We start from the raw sequence: 20914 nt of genomic DNA, 5'->3' as shown, positions 1-20914 counted from the left end.
ACACTGTAATGCCCATCACACATTATGCCACATAAGTGACATGCGGTGGGGTGAGGCAGGTGAAGCAGAGCCTTTCCTGTCATATTAACATTTGTAGCAGAGTTTTGATTGTATAAAGTATATGAAAAATACAAAGATTATGTTTCAAATATCTTCGTTGCATTATTCTAATAATTTTTATAGCCAAAACTCAGGAGTAAAAAAAGTCTATGGCAGGTGAGGCACTCTGACCTTTTCCGTACTTCTCAGATCAAAACTCACCAGATTTCCAGAAGTTTATACTGCTGCACCTGTGTATAATGCCCAGATGTACCCTATGGCTCATATATTGGAATTAAATCCATTTAGCTCACTGCAAGTCCCTGCGCCACATACAGTTATGCCCCCAACACCATTTTATGCTCCACAGTAAACATTAAGGGACTAATAAAGAAGAAGTGGAGGAATATGCCCTAAGTAGGTACACTGGAAAGTGATGAACATACAAAAAAAATAATAATAATAATAATTTTTATAGTCAGATGTATCTGAAGGTGGGTTTAGCCCCAAAATACTTACCGCAGGCCACTCTGCTGATGCCATTAAAATGAGGCCATTTTCAAGAGACAGGTAGAGGACTGCATGCTCCAGAGGCTGCATTTTCGGGAACCTGGCGAATCCCATGTCAAAGTCAGAAAAATGTCTCAATGCACGTTGCCATATTTGCACCGCACACTGGTCCGCGCTGCGCGTGCGTACGCTCTCCCGTGGAGGCGCATACCCGCAATAGCGTGCACTCGCAGGCGCGGTATGCGTATTTACGGTAGAGTTTATGTAGTCGTAGCGTGCGACTCATTCGTTACAAATGTTCACAATTAATGTAGTTTATAGATCATGGTCCCTTTGATAGATTCTGAAAGTTTGGTTAAAATACAATGTCCCAGAGCTGAGGAATCCCTCTTTATATCGTACGAAGGGTCTAACAGGAATCATACAGCAGTGTTTGGTACCCATCGGAAGAGTATTTAATTAGCAATATTCCGGTGTTGGTTTGGAGCGTATTAATCGCTCGTGCGAATAGTTATGGACATAAGAAGTTTATGTCCATTTCTATTATTTACACATACTCAGGTATGCGGCGGGAAACCCAGTTTCCCACCCACCTGAGCTGTTGGAAATCGTCACAGCCCACCTGTATGAATCACCCTATGACCTTTTGTTATGATACAAGGCCGAATTCCTTCGGCCAATGGACAATGGGATTGTAGGACCAGGAGATTGCATTGTGTGTGGGGCATAAATAGGCAGGCCGACCACATCCAGCTCTCACTCTTCAACGGTTCTCATTGCTGAAAATCGGGTGCTGGATGTCCAGGCGCATGCGATCGTTTCCCCTTGTGCGTAAGTTTCTCTCCGTAATCATTGTCTTTCTGTGAGCCAACTTCTCTCTATCTTTCTCTCTCTCTCTCTCTCTCTCTCCCTCTCTCTCCTCTTTTCTCTTATATCTCCCATAGTATTATAGTATTGTATTGTATTTCATTTAGGTCAGAGTAGTATTGTCTTTTTGTATTTTAGTTCTGTGGTTAGGAAGTCTCTGTTATATTGTAGTGTATCATTTGTACTGTTATCCCCTTTTACAAGTATATTAGATATAATACAGTTAATAGGCTTTGGAACCTAAACCAGTATCTGTGTGTTTTCTATAGCGTTAAGTGTTCACTTGAGCGTCGGTGACGCTCAAGCAGCTTTGTAGTTAGTCAGGTTACACAAGGTTGCACTTACACCCTGTACTCACATTAAGGTATTCAGTGTATTTCATTGGTATAAGGTTTTATCATAAAGGTATAGTGTTGTGAGCGTCTGCATCGCTGGTGACCTCCTCGTGGTCTCGAGCGTAAGCTACGCCATAGCGAATCATTACCCTAGACATAACCAATAACGTGTCCTGTGATCCCTGGGCCGTGAGCGAACGTGACGCTTGAGCGTCTCGCCTACGGCTGAGCGATCGTTACGCAACTAGCGTACCATTACGGTACTTCTTAAGTAAACAGCGTACAGTGTTCTTAGCTTCATAAAGGGTTGTTTATACGACAAAGGAATTTAGCATTGTCAATTGGGGACTCGTCCTATCCTTCTCATATCTGCACTAGGTAGATCAGCAGACATTATCCCCCAGCAAAGGGTGGGAGGTTGTCTCCCAGTGCTGACGGGATAAGCGTCTGCTTCGCTTAGATAAAGAGTGCTGAAGGAATCCGGGAACCGGAAGTAAGAACAAAACGCTTGTGTCTTTTAAAACTGTTTATTTCTCTTCTGTCTTGCGTATACACGCACGCATACATATATCTGCATTTTCTGTTTCATTTTCGTATATCACTATTCCTGTTTGCCAAATTTTATAGTTGATAGAAAGTGCTAAAAAGAGATTTGCTGTTATTTCATAGTAGAGGTGATAGTTAAAGTATAGAACAAACACACGGTTTGTCTGAGATACAAGGCAGTCAGTGTGGATTGCGGTAGATGATCAGGGATCATTTACATTGATAAAAATAGAAATTGTGTTACGGTGGATCTTTATATTGCGTACACGTGTCGCTAACAAAGACTAGCGTACGCAATCCAAAGGCAGACGCACGCAGCGTTCATTACGCAACGTAGCGTCCGGTTACGCCCACGTAGCTCAAGCTGTGATAAAGTGAAGTAACGCAAAGGCAATAATTAACGCACAGCGGTAGATAACGCGACGCGGTAAATAACGCAAATCTATTTTTGGAAAAATCTGAAATTTAGTTTAACAGATCCTGCTCCTAATTGGTAACACTTTTGGCCTAAAGACAATTTCTGCGCAGAAATAGATATAGAAACAAAAGTGTACATGTGTTGAGTGAGTGTGTTTTGTATACAAAAGTTTATATAACTTTAAGGTGGAACCAAAAGGAAAGCCGGGTACTCGTCAAGGGACATACGTGTAAGTGACATATACGGTGGCTAGGGAGGCATCCCTGGTTAAATAATATTTGAGCATTAGAGTATAGCGGACCATAAGGTAACAAGACCAGGAGGTCATAAGGTAACAGACCAGGAGGTCATAAGGTAACAGGTAAAATAGACAAAGAGGTCCGCTATAAAAGTCCAGTGGCACAACGCCTGGGGTGTTGGTGCAGAACCCATATAGGCCATACAAGCTCTTGCTGAAGGAATCGCGGCCGGAAACATCGATTCCATTGATCTTTCAGTACATGACAAGTAGTGCTCGTGTACTGAACGATTGGACCGCACGTAATTGTGTGCAGTAGTTAGTAATCTGACCTAATACCATTAGAGTAAAGTGGTCACAAACGCTATTTGTACATTCTGACGTGATTTGTGTAATTTTTTTATTTTTGGAAGGGAAGTTCGCTGGTCACTCAGGAACTATCCAACAACCGATACTTGCTGGGGAACGCGCCCCAGTAAATAAAGGTTCACAGGGGCCCTAGGTTGGGTACAGCAGCTCTGGTTACAGTGATTGCAGTACTGGCCAACGTGGGCGAGAAGTAAGTGGGGTACTTGATAAACCACCACCGCCGGCCTGCCCAAGGACATCTTGGTTTGTTTGTAAGGGTTCGCTGAAAACCTTGAGATAAAGATCCAAGGAGGAATAAGCAACGCCTGCAGATTATGGGGGCCATTTGTTCAGGTAGGGGGCGATCAACCTCGGTTCGGGTTGATTCAGAGAACCGACCAGTTGGGTCGGCACGATATGTAATGTGTGAAAAATACGGTAGTCACACAGAGGTTTTATGTGATGAATGGGAGAGAATGACTGTACAAGACAGGGACAAATTCCCAAGAATAGGTAGCTTCAGTCCAGAAGTGTTACAAAATTTAAGGAGGAGGATATGTCTCGTAAAATCAACAAAGAGACGAATTCAACATCATGATTGTTTACAGTTATGGCACCAGGAAGGTGAGATACAGAGAGGTTTGGCTCTGGCGGCAGGATCTGGGGCAGTCAGGAAGTTGATTGCCACAGCTCCTCCTCCACCATACATTGCAGGAGAGAAGTTGATTGCGGAGAGAAACGCACTGGGTTGTAAAACACAAACTCTTAGTAACCCTGTAAATGTTAATGACGTTAACCAAATAACTCATGCAAGTATTAACCCGTGCAAGATGTACCCTGTTTTGAACCTTCCTCAGGAGTGTGATCAAGAAGACGATTCAGCAACAATTTCAGCTCTCTCTCTTGCAGCCACCATAGCAGAGACCACAGTAGGCACAGCGACACCCACGAGATTAGTGAAAGCCCCTAGCGGAGGGATAGGTGAGGTCGTGTCAACGGGTAAGTACGGCACCATGCACTACACTGAAACAATTGTACCACAACAAGCAGTAGAATCTACACAGGAAGAGGCTGTTAGAATTGCTCCTGTAAGGGTAATAGCAGTTCCCAATGGAAAAACAGATGTGTCTGGAGCCACTCCCATAAGGAACATTGCCATGTACACTCCATTTTCCCGAATGGAATTAAGAACAATAGTGTCCGAATTTCCTGACCCCAGGAAGGATTTAGTTGCTAGCCAAAAATACATCAGGGATCTAGGTAACACTGTAGAACCCAACAACAAGGATTGGCAGATACTGCTAAGAGCTTGTTTACCTTCCAATGTTGACGCAACTCAATTTTTAGCTGATTGTGCATTGGATAAAGATGTACCGCTTACAGACGTGTACAACAAGGATAATGTAAAAAGGATAAATTTACAGCTAAAAGAGTATTTCCCAGCCGTTGTTAAATGGAATAAAATATTTTCCATTAAGCAAAAGGAGTCCGAAACGGCAATAGAATATTTTCACCGGGCACTATTAGAAATGGCAAAGTACACGGGTATAGAAGACATAAAGACCAACCCAAACCATCGGGAAGTAGCAGTATCTGTACTGATGGATGGTTTAAAGGAAACATTAAAGACTAGGGTTCAGACCACGCAACCATGCTGGCGAGGTCTGTCAGTGTCCGGCTTGAGAGAGGCTGCTATTGATCACGACAGAAACATCACTAGGCACAGAGAGTCGCAAAGTGATAAGTTGATGTCCGTAAGTATACAGGCGCTGACCACAAGGCAGCCTGCGTATGTACCACCGAATCCTGTGGGTAAGGCAAGTGTAATAACATGTTTTTCTTGTAACAGACCGGGACACTATGCACGAGAATGTAGAACAAAGAATGTACAAAGATCTTTTCAACCCCCTAGACAACAACACAACACACGACATTGGGAGCAGGGTCCACAGAGGCGGAGTTTTGAGCCACATACAGGGGAAACAAAAAGATATCCCCCGAACAGAGATTGGCATGCCTCTGGTAGTTCCCAGCTAACTCCCCCACAAGTAGTTGCTGCCAATGGGATTCAGGGAGGTCAGCATACCCAATAGGGGTATGGCCATACCTGTAATCTGCAGCCAGTTAAGTTGATTGCTAGTCTTGGAAGCGAACCAGAAATTGCAATCAATGTAGCTGGTAAAACTTTAAACTTTCTTGTAGACACAGGGGCGGCCAAGTCAGTGATAAATTCGACAGTGGGCATGAGAACCACTGGTAGGACAATTCCAGCCATGGGAGTAACAGGAGTAGTCCAGCACTACCCTGTTAGCAAACCAGCCGAGATTACAATAGGGCCTTTGCATACCAAGCATTCCTTTTTGCTGGCTGCATCTGCACCAGCTAATCTCCTGGGAAGAGACTTACTATGTAAAATGGGTTGCGTCATTTATTGTACTCCTGAAGGTGTATTCTTGGACATTCCTGAGAATCACGCTCAGGAAGTACGAGACATGCTAGACTCCCCATCAAAATTAATGTCACATTCCATTATGACAAATAGGAATCCATCCCAAGTAGAAGAGATGACATCTCAGATACCAGAGTCGCTTTGGACAAAAGATGGACAGGACACTGGATTAATGGCAAACGTAGCTCCAGTAGTTGTGCAAGTAAAAGATGGTAGGATAGCTCCAAAAATCCCACAGTATCCTCTGAAGCCAGAGGTGGAGCTAGGAGTTTTTCCCGTAATAGAGCGCTTGCTACAACAGGGCATTCTAGTAAGAACGTCCAGCACCGCAAATAGTCCCATCTTCCCTGTTAAAAAGAGTGGGGGGAGGGGTTACAGGCTAGTGCAGGATCTAAGGGGGATTAACAAAATAGTTGAGAGTCAGTTCCCCGTAGTGCCTAATCCAGCTGTCATCCTAATGCAAATTCCTCCCACTGCCAAATTTTTCACTGTTATTGACCTCTGCTCCGCTTTCTTTTCGGTACCTCTGCACCCTGACAGCCAATATTTGTTTGCATTCACATACAGAGGAGTCCAATACACGTGGACTCGGTTACCCCAAGGTTTCATAGATAGTCCAAGTATATTTTCTCAGGCTTTGCATGATTGTTTACAGTCTTTCCAACCAGACAGTGGATCAGTATTGATACAGTATGTGGACGATTTATTACTGTGTTCAGATTCACTGGAAGCATCTCTGAAGGATACGAAACAGCTCCTGTTTCATCTTTCAGACACAGGTCACAAGGTTTCCAAAGACAAGTTGCAATTATGCCAAGCTAAGGTAAAATATTTGGGACACTGTCTAACACAAGGACTGAGACACCTGACCGCTGATAGAATCCAAGCCATTAGAGACATGACACTGCCACAAACCCAGCAACAGATCAGGACGTTTTTAGGAATGTGTGGGTATTGCCGTAATTGGATCCCAGGGTTTTCCATATTGGCGCTACCTTTGCAGGAAATGGTCTCTTCAAACAAACCTGATCGGATTTCGCATACAGACGAATCCGAAACAGCATTTGAGAGACTCAAACAGTGTCTAACGCAGGCACCAGCACTAGGTATGCCAGACTATGGGAAACCCTTTGAACTATACGGAACAGAAAGTGCTGGGTGCGCAGCAGGTGTACTAACCCAAAAACACGGTGATGCCAGCAGGCCAATTGCATACTACAGCGCTCAGCTAGACACGGTAGCGCGATCCCTCCCCACATGCTTGCGTAGCGTTGCGGCGATAGCATTGCTAGTGACAAAAAGCGAAGATGTCGTGCTAGGCCACAACCTCACAATCCATACACCGCATGCGGTATCTGCCTTATTGAATTCTGCCCAAACCAGACACGTCTCATCAGCAAGGTTTACAAGATGGGAATTGGCATTAATGGCCCCAGTAAACATCACCATAAGGAGATGCAGTGCATTAAACCCTGCAACATTTCTCCCAGGTGTGCCTGGTCAGACACAAAGGGTGGAAGGTGAGAGTGATGGGGAAGGAGGATTTAATGCAAAGGAAGATACACATGATTGTATGGAATATTTGACCCAAAATTTTACCGCAAGGCCTGACATCAGTGACAATCCACTGGAAGATGCAGAACTCACGTTCTACACGGACGGTAGTTGTCACAGACAGTCAGACTCGGGAGACTTGTGTACTGGATACGCAGTCGTAGATGACCAAGACACCATAGAAGCGGAACCGCTAGGCCCACCTCACTCAGCCCAGGTTGCTGAACTGGTCGCCCTAACCAGAGCATGTGAATTGGCTAAGGGTAAGTCTGCCAATATCTACACCGATTCTAGATACGCGTTCGGGGTAGTACATGATTTCGGAGCGCTATGGCGTCTCAGAAATTTCATGACGGCAGCTGGTACACCGATAGCGCATGCAGCTCACATAAAAAGGCTTCTAACAGCGATACAGGAACCCGACAGAGTGGCTGTTATCAAATGTAAAGCACATACATATAGCCAAGACCCAGTATCCCTTGGTAACAGCCGAGCAGACGAAGCCGCAAAGCTTGCAACCCCATACAGACAGACACCACACAACTGATGGTATTTAATACCATCAACACACAGAAGTTGTGTGAGATGCAGAATTTGTGTTCCACACAGGAAAGAGCAGTCTGGAAGGCAAAGGGATATGGCCAGGAGTCCTCAGGGCTCTGGACGGATGGACATGGTAAACCGGTGGCCCCCAGGGCATACCTTCCATGTCTGGCTGAAGCAGCTCACGGGCTGACTCATCTAGGCAAGGAGGGGATGTGCAAATTGGTAAGAGCATACTGGTGCGCCCCAGGATTCTCCTCTCATGCGAGTAAAAGAGCAATGTCATGCCTTACCTGTCTGAGAAAGAATATTGGAAAAGCAATACCTACAGAACCATCCCATATCCCACCTGCCGGCGGCCCTTTCCAGGTAATACAAATTGACTTCATTCAATTACCCCCATGTCGAAATTTGAAATATGTACTTGTTTGTATAGATGTTTTCTCGAATTGGGTCGAAGCTTTTCCCGCAGCTACAAATACCGCTATGTTTACAGCTAAGAAAATTGTGCAGGAATTTGTATGTAGATATGGTATCCCTAGAATCATTGAAAGTGATAGGGGTACCCATTTTACAGGTGATGTCTTTCAAGGAATGTGTAAGTTGATGGGAATTGATAGTAAGCTGCACACTCCGTACCGTCCACAGGCGAGTGCGAAGGTCGAAAGAGTGAACAGCACTATTAAAAATAAATTGAGTAAAGTAATGGCAGAGACAGGATTGACGTGGCCAGAAGCTTTACCCATTGTTTTGTATAGCATCAGAACCACTCCCAGGTCCCCTCTTAATCTGTCTCCTTTTGAAATCTTGTTTGGTCGACAACCGCATGTCATGATTAACCCTCAGGATGATTTGAAATGTAACAATGAAGTAACTGTAAAGTACTTGATTAACATGAGTAAGCAGTTGAGGAGTCAAAATGATAATCTGAAGTTGGTGATTCCTGATTTACCAGGTAGTAATTGTCATGACATTGAACCTGGGGATTATGTAATGATACGAAATTTTCTACGCTCAGGTTGTCTTATTGATAGATGGGAAGGACCATACCAGGTCTTATTGACTAGCACCACAGCATTGAAGGTTGCTGAGAGAGAGACATGGGTCCATTCATCCCACTGCAAAAAGGTTGCCGATCCAGAGAAGTCCCGTGATAAGGAACAGACGGTAGAGGTTGTATCACTGGAGTGTCTGTTCCAGGAGGACTGAGGCGGCACCTGAGCCTTGAAGACCGAAAGCAGTTGTCGACTCCCTTCTCCCTTTTTATTGTTTTTCTCCACTTCCCAGCCCCTCTCCCTTAAGATTTCTTTTTCCCCCTTCTCATTCTTCTCTATTTTTTCCTCAAAGATGGACTTGCCCCAAGAGACTGTGATCCGGATTTTGATGTTAACCATGATGTTGACCAGAGCAGTCTGTTCCGGCGAGAGTACCATAGAGGTCGAGAGAGGTTCTGGAATGGGTTCCGATTATGATGATGGAGGCGTAGTTTTCCAAGATCAACCAAACCAACAAGCAAAGGCGAGTATCAGAAAACGATCCGATAGAAGAAATTGTGATGGATTGTTAGCTGAAGAAAATTGTATCTGTAGGCTCTGTGATAATCTGGTTGAGGATGGATGCATAAAGAAATGCCAATCTAGTTTTAATATCCATATGGACCGGCATCCATTGAGTGACTATCACTCTCTAGTGGGTAACGTGTTAAACCAAACAGATTGTTGGGTATGCTCTCAAGTACCTCAGGGTCACAGTAAATCAGGGCTAGTACCATTTCCTTTAACGTTAGGGGAGGTACTTGAGCTAAGTGGTGGGAGACCGGTGGACCGGAGGTTTAACATCTCCAGCCCTCCTAGTTTGAAGCTCCACCAATACCATGTGGATAGGTCCCTCTTATGTTTTAACATCTCCAATCCCAGAAAACCGGGAAATTGGGAAGTGTCATGGAGCAACCTTACCATGACCTTTTCACACAGAGCAGATAGAATGCCTACAGATACAGAGCTCGTACGCCACATAACCAGTAGAGGAAAATCTTTCCGGTATCGATATACCTTAGGAAATAGGATTACTAGAGTTGGAGAGGTATCACCAGGATACTGTGCACATATCGTACAAACCGATACGTGCATTAGGCAGATGGAAGAATTAGGGTCAGGAGATTTCACCTGGAAGGTTTGTAACATGGTCATGTCCTTCTCCGTCCCTTATGTTCTCCCCGATGATGCATATTTCATATGCGGGAGAAAGGCGTACAAGTGGCTTGCCCCAAACTCTGAAGGATTGTGTTATATTGGAAAAGTATTGCCTGAAGTGATGACTGTTACACATGACAAAATGAAGGACATACACCGTGGTGCCCAAGCTCCTTATACTCACACTCATTACGAGCACCGAGTTAAAAGACAACTGTCAGAAAGGTTAGAGCATCCGGCCTCTGATCTTATCCATGAATCCACCGGGATTCAGGTTCTGGTAGCGTTAGATTTCACTCGTACCGCTCGAGGTGTGATGAATTATAGATACATTTCCGCACTCGCCAATTTGTTAGATAATATCACTGAAATGTATGATGACACGTTTAGATACACTGGAAGAGAACTTCAAGCTTACAAAACAGAACTAGTTCAGCATAGGATGGTTCTTAATTATCTTACAGCAGTAACAGGCGGATATTGTGTTACATTGGCAACACAGTACGGCATAAAGTGTTGCACGTATATCACAAATAGCACCGAGGACCCGGTAGAGGTCATAGACCAAAAGATGGACGATATTCTCCAATTGAAGTGGGAATTTCGTCGAAAACACAATCTCACCCTTGCTGCTGTAGGTAATGAGCTGACTGGTTGGGTGTCATGGTTGAACCCGCGAAATTGGTTCTCCGGTTTGGGAGACTGGGCTCAAGGAGTCATAATGGATGTTGGAAAGTTTCTACTATGTATCTTGGGTGTCATATCGATTGGATTGATATTTAGATGCGGGCAGGCTTTAATGAGGTGCAAACAAAGTACAAAAGTGATGAGCTTGAGGAGTGAGGAAACCGTAATTAACCTGGATTTGATTTATGACCCAATGATAGAAACCAGGATGTGATGAAAATGCGATTATACGGTCCGTTTCTTTCACCTGTTTTTCTGCTTTTTCTCCAAGATACAAAGACCCCCTTGGACGAGGAAGCTGACGAGACGAGATGTATACAGACAACGGATTGACCAAAGAAGAAGATTTGACAACTTTAAATATGGTCACTTGATGAACTTTGCCATGGATCCCCAGTTTCCCTAGTACTTTTAAACTCACGCTAGCCCAACATTTTTTGTAAATCTGATGGCTCAGACAAAGCTATTTGCTCATGCCCAAGGAGCAATACAGCGCAAAGAAGACGACTCTCAACAGATACCGAACACAACTTCGACGACAGATGTACATTTCCCTGACATAGAATATCATTGCATTTTCCATAAGTGTTCTTTATCTTCATCTCTACAACCCTCAGGTAATGACACACATAGACGATAGGGAATACAGGCACAGATATCAGCAACCACATACCTCCCCCATTCATGTATCATCAACTAAAATGTGCTCCCCATTTTGTTCAAAATCCGAAAAGAGCTCGGTAAAGTTTGACAGCCCATCCACAGACCTGTACCACAGGATAAGAAGGAATTCAAATGTATACTTCGCAATACCTCGAAGCTTGATTTACAACACGTACGGCACGATGATACATGACCCCCCAAACATGGATTCATACACACATGCTTCTGCTATCTCACTAGGTCATACCCTCTTCACACCTTCTCCTCTCTCCTCCCTTACCCAACCATGGAAATCAATTAACCCCTGACTTGCATTTTTCTCCTTAAATGTTTTGTGGCAGTTATTATTGACTGCCAAAGGGTGGACTGTCAAAGTCAGAAAAATGTCTCAATGCACGTTGCCATATTTGCACCGCACACTGGTCCGCGCTGCGCGTGCGTACGCTCTCCCGTGGAGGCGCATACCCGCAATAGCGTGCACTCGCAGGCGCGGTATGCGTATTTACGGTAGAGTTTATGTAGTCGTAGCGTGCGACTCATTCGTTACAAATGTTCACAATTAATGTAGTTTATAGATCATGGTCCCTTTGATAGATTCTGAAAGTTTGGTTAAAATACAATGTCCCAGAGCTGAGGAATCCCTCTTTATATCGTACGAAGGGTCTAACAGGAATCATACAGCAGTGTTTGGTACCCATCGGAAGAGTATTTAATTAGCAATATTCCGGTGTTGGTTTGGAGCGTATTAATCGCTCGTGCGAATAGTTATGGACATAAGAAGTTTATGTCCATTTCTATTATTTACACATACTCAGGTATGCGGCGGGAAACCCAGTTTCCCACCCACCTGAGCTGTTGGAAATCGTCACAGCCCACCTGTATGAATCACCCTATGACCTTTTGTTATGATACAGGGCCGAATTCCTTCGGCCAATGGACAATGGGATTGTAGGACCAGGAGATTGCATTGTGTGTGGGGCATAAATAGGCAGGCCGACCACATCCAGCTCTCACTCTTCAACGGTTCTCATTGCTGAAAATCGGGTGCTGGATGTCCAGGCGCATGCGATCGTTTCCCCTTGTGCGTAAGTTTCTCTCCGTAATCATTGTCTTTCTGTGAGCCAACTTCTCTCTATCTTTCTCTCTCTCTCTCTCTCCCTCTCTCTCCTCTTTTCTCTTATATCTCCCATAGTATTATAGTATTGTATTGTATTTCATTTAGGTCAGAGTAGTATTGTCTTTTTGTATTTTAGTTCTGTGGTTAGGAAGTCTCTGTTATATTGTAGTGTATCATTTGTACTGTTATCCCCTTTTACAAGTATATTAGATATAATACAGTTAATAGGCTTTGGAACCTAAACCAGTATCTGTGTGTTTTCTATAGCGTTAAGTGTTCACTTGAGCGTCGGTGACGCTCAAGCAGCTTTGTAGTTAGTCAGGTTACACAAGGTTGCACTTACACCCTGTACTCACATTAAGGTATTCAGTGTATTTCATTGGTATAAGGTTTTATCATAAAGGTATAGTGTTGTGAGCGTCTGCATCGCTGGTGACCTCCTCGTGGTCTCGAGCGTAAGCTACGCCATAGCGAATCATTACCCTAGACATAACCAATAACGTGTCCTGTGATCCCTGGGCCGTGAGCGAACGTGACGCTTGAGCGTCTCGCCTACGGCTGAGCGATCGTTACGCAACTAGCGTACCATTACGGTACTTCTTAAGTAAACAGCGTACAGTGTTCTTAGCTTCATAAAGGGTTGTTTATACGACAAAGGAATTTAGCATTGTCACCCACGTGGGTGCCCAGTAGGCTCTAGCAGCGGCAAGTGCGGGAACCAGGCACGCCCCATGTCGGCGCCAGTGGTGGCGGCTATATTAACCGGGTGCATCACACGTGGGCGCCCCGCAGGCTCCATCGGTGGCGGGTTCGGGAACTGGGTACACCACACATGGGCATCTGGTGGGCTCCAGTGGCGGTGGCTATGGGAACTGTGTGCAGTGCACTCCACATGGGTGCCCTGCAGGTTCCAGTGGCAGTGGGTGCGGGAACCATGTAAACCCCACGTGGACACATAGGAAGAGTAGCTTCCTCGCTTGTAAACAGTGCAGCAGGCCGGCCACCTGCTGTACAGCACTGCCTGTACAGTGTCAATGGCTCTGCACACTACTATTCGTAAAAAAAAAAAAAAAAAACACATCCAAGTCAGTGACGAAGTGCCGGAATGCCATACCGCTGCATACCGGCCCACTTCGACATATGAAAAATAAGAATTTACTTACCGATAATTCTATTTCTCGTAGTCCGTAGTGGATGCTGGGGACTCCGTCAGGACCATGGGGAATAGCGGCTCCGCAGGAGACAGGGCACAAAAATAAAGCTTTAGGATTAGGTGGTGTGTACTGGCTCCTCCCCCTATGATCCTCCTCCAAGCCTCAGTTAGGATACTGTGCCCGGACGAGCGTACACAATAAGGAAGGATATTGAATCCCGGGTAAGACTCATACCAGCCACACCAATCACACCGTATAACTTGTGATCTGAACCCAGTTAACAGTATGACAAACGTAGGAGCCTCTGAACAGACGGCTCACAACAATAACAACCCGAATTTGTTTGTAACAATAACTATGTACAAGTATTGCAGACAATCCGCACTTGGGATGGGCGCCCAGCATCCACTACAGACTACGAGAAATAGAATTATCGGTAAGTAAATTCTTATTTTCTCTAACGTCCTAAGTGGATGCTGGGGACTCCGTAAGGACCATGGGGATTATACCAAAGCTCCCAAACGGGCGGGAGAGTGCGGATGACTCTGCAGCACCGAATGAGAGAACTCAAGGTCCTCCTCAGCCAGGGTATCAAATTTGTAGAATTTTGCAAACGTGTTTGCCCCTGACCAAGTAGCAGCTCGGCAGAGTTGTAATGCCGAGACTCCCCGGGCAGCCGCCCAGGATGAGCCCACTTTCCTTGTGGAATGGGCCTTGACAGATTTAGGTTGTGGCAAGCCTGCCACAGAATGTGCAAGTTGAATTGTGCTACAAATCCAACGAGCAATCGTCTGCTTAGAAGCAGGAGCACCCATCTTGTTGGGTGCATACAATATAAGCAGTGAGTCAGACTTTCTGACTCCCGCCGTTCTTGAAATATATATTTTCAATGCCCGGACCACGTCCAACAACTTGGAATCCTCCAACTCGTTAGTAGCCGCAGGCACCACAATAGGCTGGTTCAGGTGAAACGCTGACACCACCTTAGGCAGAAAATGAGGACGCGTCCGCAGTTCTGCCCTGTCCGTATGGAAAATCAGATATGGGCTCTTATATGATAAAGCCGCCAATTCTGATACTCTCCTGGCTGAAGCCAGGGCCAGTAGCATGGTTACTTTCCATGTGAGATACTTGAGCTCCACCGATTTGAGCGGCTCAAACCAATGGGATTTGAGAAAATCCAAGACTACATTAAGATCCCACGGTGCCACTGGGGCCACAACCGGGGGCTGTATATGTAGTACTCCTTTTACAAAAGTCTGGACTTCAGGAACTGAAGCCAATTCTTTCTGGAAGAAAATCGACAGGGCCGAAATTTGAACCTTAATGGACCCCAATTTTAGGCCCATAGATAATCCTGTTTGCAGGAAATGTAGGAATCGACCCAGTTGAAATTCCTCCGTGGGGGCCTTCCTGGCCTCACACCACGCAACATATTTTCTCCAAATACGGTGATAATGTTGTGCAGTCACCTCCTTCCTGGCTTTTACCAGTGTAGGAATGACCTCTTCCGGAATGCCTTTTTCCTTTAGAATTCGGCGTTCAACCGCCATGCCGTCAAACGCAGCCGCGGTAAGTCTTGGAATAGACACGGTCCCTGCTGAAGCAGGTCCCGTCTTAGAGGTAGAGGCCACGGATCCTCCGTGAGCATCTCTTGAAGTTCCGGGTACCAAGTTCTTCTTGGCCAATCCGGAGCCACTAGTATCGTTCTTACTCCCTTCTGCCGTATAATTCTCAGTACTTTTGGTATGAGAGGCAGAGGAGGGAACACATACACTGACTGGAACACCCACGGTGTTACCAGAGCGTCCACAGCTATTGCCCGAGGATCTCTTGACCTGGCGCAATACCTGTCCAGTTTTTTGTTGAGGCGGGACGCCATCATATCCACCATTGGTTTTTCCCAACGGTTCACAATCATGTGGAAGACTTCTGGATGAAGTCCCCACTCTCCCGGGTGTAGATCGTGTCTGCTGAGGAAGTCTGCTTCCCAGTTGTCCACTCCCGGAATGAATACTGCTGACAGTGCTATCACATGATCTTCCGCCCAGCGAAGAATCCTTGCAGCTTCTGCCATTGCTGTCCTGCTTCTTGTGCCGCCCTGTCTGTTTACGTGGGCGACTGCCGTGATGTTGTCCGACTGGATCAACACCGGCTGACCCTGAAGCAGGGGTTTTGCCAGACTTAGAGCATTGTAAATCGCTCTTAGCTCCAGTATATTTATGTGAAGAGACATCTCCAGGCTTGACCATACTCCCTGGAAGTTTCTTCCTTGTGTGACCGCTCCCCAGCCTCTCAGACTGGCATCCGTGGTCACCAGGACCCAGTCCTGTATGCCGAATCTGCGGCCCTCTAACAGATGAGCACTCTGCAACCACCACAGAAGAGACACCCTTGTCCGTGGCGATAAGGTTATCCGCTGATGCATCTGCAGATGCGATCCGGACCATTTGTCCAGCAGATCCCACTGAAAAGTTTGTGCGTGGAATCTGCCGAATGGAATCGCTTCGTAAGAAGCCACCATCTTTCCCAGGACTTTTGTGCATTGATGTACAGACACTGTCCCTGGTTTTAGGAGGTTCCTGACAAGTTCGGATAACTCCCTGGCTTTCTCCTCCGGAAGAAACACCTTTTTCTGAACCGTGTCCAGAATCATTCCCAGGAACAGCAGACGTGTTGTCGGGGTCAACTGAGATTTTGGAAAATTCAGAATCCACCCGTGTTGTTGCAGCACTACTTGGGTTAGTGCTACTCCGTCCTCCAGCTGTTCTCTGGACCTTGCCCTCATCAGGAGATCGTCCAAGTAAGGGATAATTAATACGCCTCTTCTTCGCAGAAGAATCATCATTTCGGCCATTACCTTGGTAAAGACCCGAGGTGCCGTGGACAATCCAAACGGCAGCGTCTGAAACTGATAATGACAGTTTTGCACCACGAACCTGAGGTACCCTTGATGTGAAGGGCAAATTGGGACATGCAGGTAAGCATCCTTTATGTCCAGGGACACCATAAAGTCCCCTTCTTCCAGATTCGCTATCACTGCTCTGAGTGACTCCATCTTGAACTTGAATTTTTGTATGTACAGGTTCAAAGATTTCAGATTTAGAATAGGTCTTACCGAGCCGTCCGGCTTCGGTACCACAATTAGCGTGGAGTAATACCCCTTTCCCTGTTGTAGGAGGGGTACCTTGACTATCACCTGCTGAGCAAACAGCTTGTGAATGGCTTCCAATACCGTCGCCCTGTCTGAGGGAGACGTTGGCAAAGCAGACTTTAGGAACCGGCGAGGGGGAGACTTCTCGAATTCCAACCTGTAACCCTGAGATACTACCTGCAGAATCCAGGGGTCCACCTGTGAGCAAGCCCACTGTGCGCTGAAATTCTTGAGTCGACCCCCCACCGTTCCTGAGTCCGCTTGTAAGGCCCCAGCGTCATGCTGAGGGCTTTGCAGAACCCTGGGAGGGCTTCTGTTCCTGGGCAGGGGCTGCTTGCTGCCTGTCGTTTGGAATCCGCATCACCTGACCACTGTCGCGTCCATAAACTCCTTCTGGCAGATATGGACATCGCATTTACTCTCGATGCCAGAGTGCAAATATCTCTCTGCGCATCTCGCATATAAAGGAAAGCATCCTTTAATTGCTCTATAGTCAATAAAATACTGTCCCTATCCAGGGTATCAATATTTTCAGTCAGGGAATCCAACCAGACGACCCCAGCACTGCACATCCAGGCTGAGGCGATAGCCGGTCGCAGTATAACACCAGTATGTGTGTATATACTTTTTAGGGTAGTTTCCAGTCTCCTATCTGCTGGATCCTTGAGGGCGGCCATATCCGGAGACGGTAACGCCACTTGTTTTGATAAGCGTGTGAGCGCCTTATCCACCCTAGGGGGTGTTTCCCAGCGCGCCCTAACCTCTGGCGGGAAAGGGTATAATGCTAATAACTTTTTTGAAATTAGCATTTTTCTATCTGGGTTAAACCACGCTTCATCACATACATCATTTAATTTCTCTGATTCAGGAAAAACTACAGGTAGTTTTTTCACCCCCCACATAATACCCCTTTTTGTGGTACTTGCAGCATCAGAGATATGCAAAGCCTCCTTCATTGCCGTGATCATATAACGTGTGGCCCTACTTGAAAATACGTTTGTTTCATCACCGTCGACACTAGATTCAGTGTCTGTGTCTGGGTCTGTGTCGACCGACTGAGGTAAAGGGCGCTTTACAGCCCCTGACGGTGTCTGAGACGCCTGGGCAGGTACTAACTGGTTTGCCGGCCGTCTCATGTCGTCAACTGATTTTTGTAATGTGCTGACATTATCACGTAATTCCATAAACAAAGCCATCCATTCCGGTGTCGACTCCCTGGGGGGTGACATCACCATTATCGGCAATTGCTCTGCCTCCACGCCAACATCGTCCTCATACATGTCGACACACACGTACCGACACACAGCAGACACAGGGAATGCTCTTATCGAAGACAGGACCCCACTAGCCCTTTGGGGAGACAGAGGGAGAGTTTGCCAGCACACACCCAAGCGCTATAATATATATGGGAACAACCTTATATAAGTATTGTTCCTTATAGCAGCTTAAATATATCCAGTATATCACCAAAAACTGCCCCCCCTCTCTGTTTTACCCTGTTTCTGTAGTGCAGGGGAGAGTCCTGGGAGCCTTCCTCACAGCGGAGCTGAGCAGGAAAATGGCGCTGTGTGCTGAGGAGAATAAGCCCCGCCCCCTATTTCGGCGGGCTTTCCTCCCGTGGATTTAGATAACTGGCATGGGTTAAATACATACATATAGCCTTAATGGCTATATGTGATGTATTCTTTTGCCTTAAGGTAATAAAATATTGCTGCCCAGGGCGCCCCCAGCAGCGCCCTGCACCCTCCGTGACCGCTTGGTGTGAAGTGTGTGACAACAATGGCGCACAGCTGCAGTGCTGTGCGCTACCTTCATGAAGACTGAAGAGCCTTCTGCCGCCTGTTTCCGGACCTTCAATCTTCAGCATCTGTAAGGGGGGTCGGCGGCGCGGCTCCGGGACGAACCCCAGGGTGAGACCTGTGTTCCGACTCCCTCTGGAGCTAATGGTGTCCAGTAGCCTAAGAATCCAATCCATCCTGCACGCAGGTGAGTTGCAATTCTCTCCCCTAAGTCCCTCGATGCAGTGAGCCTGTTGCCAGCAGGACTCCCTGAAAATAAAAAACCTAAAAAAACTTTTTCTAAGCAGCTCTTTAAGAGAGCCACCTAGATTGCACCCTGCTCGGACGGGCACAAAAACCTAACTGAGGCTTGGAGGAGGGTCATAGGGGGAGGAGCCAGTACACACCACCTAATCCTAAAGCTTTATTTTTGTGCCCTGTCTCCTGCGGAGCCGCTATTCCCCATGGTCCTGACGGAGTCCCCAGCATCCACTTAGGACGTTAGAGATAGATATATATATATATATATATATATATATATACGTACATTTACCTCTATGTATCTAGTGTATGTACGTACGTATGTATGTGTGTCTATGTATGTGTGTGTGTGTATATATATATGTATGTATCTAGTATGTATGTATGTATGTATGTATGTATGTATCTAGTATGTATGTATGTATGTATCTAGTATGTATGTATGTATCTATCTAGTATGTATGTATGTATGTATGTATCTATCTAGTATGTATGTATGTATGTATGTATCTAGTATGTATGTATGTATCTAGTATGTATGTATGTATCTAGTATGTATGTATGTATGTATGTATGTATATATACACACACATACATGTAAATGTACACATATGTAATATATATATATATATATATATATATATATATATATATATATATATATATATATATATATATATAGTACACATGTACATATATTCACATTACACATATATATATACATATACACACACACACACACATTACACATACATGTTTTTATATCTATGTATACTGTATATATGCATGTATATATATATATATATATATATATATATATATATATATATATATATATATATATATATATATATATATATATATATATATATATATATATATATACACACACACATACGGTATGTTGTAAATACGTGTTATATATATATATATATATTATATAAAAATCTCTCCCTACAGTATGTGTGTGATAGAGATATATATATATATATATATCTATCCATAGCCATATATTCAAGTCAAAGTCTAAGTTATACTTATATTACCATCAGTGTAGGAGCCAGGCTGACAGCCAGCACCTCACCTTATGATGGTCAATTACTCTGTCTGTCGGGTTCAGGCCGCCTTCACGGAGCTGCACACCCTGTTCAGCTGCTGTTTCAGTGTGCTGCTCAGTCCATGCTGAAGCTTCCTTCAGAGTGTGCGTGCCTCGCGGCGCTGTTTGGGGCGGCATTGTCACGTGTGCTGACGTCACTGTATGCGGCGCAATGAGGATAGGGCTTGTGAAGCAGCCTCCCATTGCGCCGCCATAAGTACACAGTTTTTGCCGAAAGTGCCGCTGGCGGAGGTGAAAGAGGGGGGGGGCTTCGGACACACTTTGGATGGCTGCTGTAGCAGGAAAACATGTTTTCCTGTATACAGCAGCAGCAGAGCAGGTTCTTTGGGCCTAATTTGATGGGGGGCCTGGAGCTGCAGCTCCATCCGCCCCATTGTTAATCCGGCCCTGCCTACACCCACACTCCCTCACTGCTCCAGACATCATCCCTCTGCTCACTACACCCACTGGCACCTTCCCTTCCTGTACCTTACATGCTCACTACACACCCACCCTCCCACTGCTCCCTACACCCACTCTCCCGCAGCTCCCTACACCCACCCTCCCTTGCTCCCTACATCCACCCTGCCTTACTGCCCTCCACATATACTTTCCCTGCTCCCTACTGCAATCCCGGGAATGAGCATTTTTTAATCCCAAATCCCAGGATTGAAAAAAAACGCCCCGGGATTGGCCTCCCTACTTACAACTACTAATATATCAAACATTCAATGGCAGCATTCCAATGTTTGCAGCTATCAAATGGTGATGATTGGATGGTGTTCCAGTGGTTACCTGTATTCCAGTATCCTGAGCTCTGCACAACCTCCTGGCTGCTTCCTGACTGCTGCTCCCTGCCTCAGGGCACCCTGGCTTTTATAGGGGCTGCCTCACATGTGACCTGCTCTGTCCCTCCCCTATCTAGGGCTCAGTAGGAGGAGTTACAGGTATGGGTGCAGATCATT

The 20914-nt window shown here is 45.6% G+C and overlaps 1 pseudogene; it reads right to left on the bottom strand.

The window, feature by feature from the left end:
* The window catches only part of LOC135055113 (perilipin-2-like), a 28311-nt pseudogene extending 7521 nt beyond the window's left edge, over positions 1–20790 (bottom strand).
* Positions 20791–20914: the final 124 nt, after the last annotated feature.

This window comes from Pseudophryne corroboree, chromosome 1 (genome assembly GCF_028390025.1).
Source record: "Pseudophryne corroboree isolate aPseCor3 chromosome 1, aPseCor3.hap2, whole genome shotgun sequence".
Lineage (NCBI taxonomy): Eukaryota > Metazoa > Chordata > Amphibia > Anura > Myobatrachidae > Pseudophryne > Pseudophryne corroboree.
Note: the sequence above shows the minus strand (reverse complement) of the source record. Positions and strands in the feature narration are given on the sequence as shown.